We start from the raw sequence: 5,365 nt of genomic DNA, 5'->3' as shown, positions 1-5,365 counted from the left end.
CGTATGAATTTTCTATCCCAGTTTTTTGACAGGCTTTTATGCTTCTGCAATCACAGAGTTTAAAAATCATAAAACTTTGTCAATGTCAACACGTCTAACTGTCTGATTTCAGGGCATATGTATTTCTATGTGATTATTTGAATTTTTTAGCCATGCTACACAGGAAAAATGAAAGATAAAGTTTACATCGATTCCAGGTGAAAGATTCACCGCAAAAAAATTAACTTTGCCAGATAAACTTTACATGATTCGAAGATAATTCCCGATTTTTAACCTGGCCTGAATAATATTTCTGTTGGCAGTGGCTCAAAATAGCATATATAAAATACAGATAAAGTTGTAATAAATTAGGATGCCAAGATCAGAAATAAGGTGAACACCTTAATAACACAATACACTTCACATATACACTGCATATATCTTTAGAATCAGTACATAAGGTTATTAATGAAATGTGAACTAAGAATTATTTGAAAAGCAAATATGAAGTAATCTTTATGCCTCGACAGGCGAGTGAGAACTAGAGGGCAGCCACACCCAGTGACCCTGTAGCTTATCCCTGCCTAAGCTGATCTGACCCCCACTTAGTATGCTAAAAAAGAGTGACTAATTATCGTTGTCATCCAACACTTTCGCCTTATAATCGCTCTAATTTTATTCTAGCTGTAGCGAGAATTACGACGCCAGTGCTATCTATCGTCGTTTAACTTCATTAAATTGGAGATAAACGGAGATTCCCATCTGTCAGTTGTTTTTGCGCTTTTTGGTGAATGATATTGAAAAATTTCTAATTCATTTACAACAGCGTAATTTTTTTCGGAGGAGATATATCAGTGAGAACAAATTCTTTTATTTTTTCTGTTGCTGATTCTACGTGTTTACCGAAATTTGTTTACTTCAGCGTGACGCAGTAGACAAGATCAAAATTATTCTCCTAACCTCGGTGAAACTTTTGGTAAAATATGTTTAATTTTTAACCATTGCAACTCTTACCCGCAACAAATTTTAACTTAACTCCTGTTTTCCTATTTCTGTTAAGGAAGCCGTAGCAAACGACAGCATTTATTCCATCGTAGAATAAACTTTCGCCAAATATCATGTAAACTTTAACAGCGGGAAATTGTACATGCAGCAAAATTTAACTTTAGTTTTTTAAGTGTACTTTTGTAGGATTTGTCCAATAGAGTCAACAGTTGCTAACAATTTTCAGAGACCCAAAATGAACGTTCAGTTCTTTGAAAATATTGATTCAATTGAAATTGAAATATTTAGGGCGTTTTCAAAACTCAGAAGTTTCAAATTTAGAGAATTACATTTTAATAAGTTAAAGAAGATAGAAATTATAAATAAGCTTCAATGTATCAAAGAAAAAAATTTCAAAATGGTTTTAAGTCTTCTTCCGAAGTATCACGATCTGTAATTCGACAGATGGCTTCACAATTATGTTTAATCATAGTCAAATGAAAAAGTCAGAATATGTGGTCGTTTGAATGAAAATGGCCCTTATGGTTGGTATGGAGTTTACGTACATAAGGGCCGATTTCATGCGGACGCCCACATATTACTTTCGTATATATTAAAATTCAATAATTAGATCTGCAAATGTCTACAATATTTACCATTTGAAATGAAGTAAAGTGCAATTCCTTTAAAATATGTACGATGAAATCAAATCCCCTGTCGTTATTCCCTGTACGATTAGTAGTGCTGAATCGACTTATCTGTAGTCGTTAGATGATTCTGTAGTACCCTGTATATGCAGATATCGAACCAGATTGAGATACGATCTAGGGTAAGGCTTGCTCTATGGGTTTCGAGCGACATTATTATGGAGTCTTATTACTGGATGTACTTAAATGTCCTCTTTGCGAGATTATCGAGAAGACACCATGTTATGTTGGTACTGAAATGATGAGGTATTTAGCTGCATCTCCGTTGATGGATGGTGTTTATCTGGCGCTCATAAACCTTCCCTTTCATAAAGATTATAAGCAGTATTACAAAAAGACTCAATTAGAATGTTACACATGAACAAAGAGGTATGAAAATCTCACGAAGCAAGCAATTATAATATTTATTCTCATCTATGCAGAAGTGATCTTCAACCCATATGCAGTGTGAGAAAGTTTGTCCTTACCGCAAAATTAGCAACAAAGTTACTAGATAACGAGGCATCGCCTCGGGGATGTTTGAAATTAAATGGAAGTGCAATAAACAGTGGAGAAAACGGAGTTTTCAAATTCATTTTGTTTATGAACGAGAAAAGATCAATTCAATTGACGATTTCTATTGATTTTTATCAAAAGTATTATGAAATATATGTATCTTTAAAATAATTTTAGAAGGTTAAAATAAATTTATCTTGTATAAGAATTATTCATGCTAGAATCTTGTAAATATTGTATTGTGCGACAATGTTGCAACACGAAATACTCACTCTAAAGTAACAAATAAATCAAACTATTTTACTTTCATTGATTAGAAGCTTCTAGGCTGCTAGGCTACCTCCTAAGCTATAAACTTAATAAATTAATTAAGAAAAATTAAATATTTGGTATACAACTTACAAAATTAAAAATGCATGCATCGACTTATGTTTCTCCCAAACGTGAGTCTTCCCTCTGTCTTTGCGAGTTTTCATTTCGCAGCATAAGGTCAGCCAAGTGAGTAATCCCACAAAAACTATTTTCACTGACACTCTGAATAGCATCAATCACATAGTATATCCCAAAGATATTGTTTATTTAAATTTTGATAAAAAAGTGGCAAACAACTGAAAACTACATATACATAAAGCTGTGAATTCGGTTGTGAAGCCGCGTCCTGAAGTTTTTTATATCTAAAAGCATCTCTGGTATTTTCTGTGGACAAAATTGTTAAGTGTGGAAAGAAAGCTGAGAAATTATAAGAACCAGAAACCACAAACACGTAAATTCGAACATATATAATTTTAACTAGGATTTTCTATGTATATAATTTAGAAGATTAATTGTAAACCTAAAAATAGAACATGCACTTTGTGTCAATATATGAAGGAAGCTACCAGAGCATTGATAAAGGTCCTAAAGCAGTTTAAAGAATTTCGAAAATCTAAAGAGGAGAGGCTTTAATTGTAGTAAAACTGACTAACAACGTACGGCCCAGCATCCCATGCAGCTACTTGAAAGTGCGTCGGCCGGGCATCACGCGTGTTCTCCGAATTTTTTGTTTCTCTACAGCAGGATAGTATTTTCTCGAAAGGGTTTCCACTTTGACTCTCTAACTGACTGCATAATTATTACTAGTGTTTGCAAAATCGAATAAGTAGTCTTTCTGCAGAGTATTTTTAATAAGCGCGCTCTGTTTTTTGGGTTGTTTATTTATGTATTTATTGTTTTCATCTACCTGTACTCATAAAGGACGCTTCGTTGTACATAACCTGTTTTACATTTTTGTATTATAATTATTAAGAAATTCTTAAAATTTTATAATTTTAAAGCAAAATTAATACTTATACTCACGTTTCGTCACGTTTCTTATTGTTACGGTTTCGGGTTAGATGCCCAGTAACATTTTGGACAATTTCGCAATTGCCTACCAATCTTGATGTTTTAACAATAAGAAATAACTTCAGGCGGAATCGACTCGTAAAAGTAGTTTCTTCCAACATTTTTATTTATGATGTAATCGGAACCGCTATAATTTATAGTGTGTATCGACACGTGAATAAAGGGAAGCTTTCTACTTCAATATTACGTAATGCGAATTAATTATTACTATACTTAATTGTGATCCATTCTTTTTTCGTATTACCGGAAACATTTCATTATACTAACTTCCCGTAGACAAGATTACCTTCAAGCGAATATCAGACTGGCAAAGATCTTGTGCTCGATACCATTAACCCTTAATTGACCAAAAAACGGTAAATTGTCTGGGAATCATGTGTCTGTTTATGAAAAGGTGTTAAATCGTCTGCGATCTTCTGGAATTTCGATTCTGTTATATGATTTACACAGGAAAAACTTCCTCAGCCTTAAAGTTAAGTAATTTATCATTGCATAATTTTATAAAATAAGTGAATAATTTGAATTAAATTACGAATAATAACAACGTAATCGTAATTATAACAAAACTTATCATGAAAATTTATATTTTAATTCTGATGTTAAGGTTCTTAAACAGGTAAAATTAATTAACATAAAAAATTATTAATAATACTAATAATAATAGAACTAAAACTAATGGAAGATATATTTTTGGAAGCAATTAGGAACCTGAAAATGTACCTCTGAGGGTCAAACAACATAGTGTTTTTCAAAATTGTCATTGTATGGTAGGAAGTACTTTATTCAGTAAAGAACAATAGAAGACCGTATGTTTGAGTTAAGAGCCGCGCGGCTACGTTAAACAGTGAACGAAACGAAAAATCATGGCATGGAATTCATATTCGCCACTCACAGGCTCGCCATTAAGCACATAGTTGCGGAATACGATGAAAGGGAAGGTTTATGAGCCGCGCATAAACGACATCCGTCACTGCCGGCGGTTATTTGATATTCAGAGAGAAAGATGGAAATAGATACGGAAAATGCGAGAAACTGAATTTATTTATTAAGATTGAATTTGAGTTCTCTAAGAAGCTAAAACGTGGAAACAGTGAGAATAACAACTGTATACAATGAAATCGCCGAACTTTATTTACTAAACCTCCAAGTTAATTTTCAATTTATGTTCACTCAAAAAAACTGTTTAGCTGTGCCAGCTAGCCGTTTAGCCGAATTTCGTCTTTCAAGAAAATATAGCTGCGTTATCTAGATTTCCAGCTATTTCCGCTAAAATTGCCACCTAGAAATAATTTAGATAAACTTACTAGATTATTTCTAGATGACAAATTTAGCTAAAAGAGCTAGAAATCTATGTAACTCAGCTATATTTTCTTGGCAGACGAAATCCAGCTAAACGATTAGCTGGGACAGCTAAACCATTTTCTTCTGTCTAGTATTAAGGCTATTTTGCTCCTTGGATGAAACAGTTTGTATAACAGTTACTTGTATAAGGGGAGAAATGGTTATACATACCATTAATGTTAGTTTTGACACACTAGGTGAGGAAGGAGGTATAGATTTTTTTAAATGGCCTTAAATTCTCGTGTTATTTATTTAAATAACAAGATAGTTCCGCAAAACTGCTCCGACTCAGGACGCTAATCAATCTGTCTAGCGATCACCCCAAGCGAAGAGTCTCATAAAGTCGTTATGTGAGGTTCACGGAGAAAAATGGCAGGTCTGTTTAGCAATATAAACGTGCAAACAGACCATATTGCAGGGTCGACTATAGGACAGCTCTTGAATATGACTAAAGCGACTACCTCTATAAAGTAAAA

This window comes from Belonocnema kinseyi, chromosome 4 (genome assembly GCF_010883055.1).
Source record: "Belonocnema kinseyi isolate 2016_QV_RU_SX_M_011 chromosome 4, B_treatae_v1, whole genome shotgun sequence".
Classification (NCBI taxonomy): domain Eukaryota; kingdom Metazoa; phylum Arthropoda; class Insecta; order Hymenoptera; family Cynipidae; genus Belonocnema; species Belonocnema kinseyi.
This window is presented reverse-complemented; position numbering follows the sequence as displayed.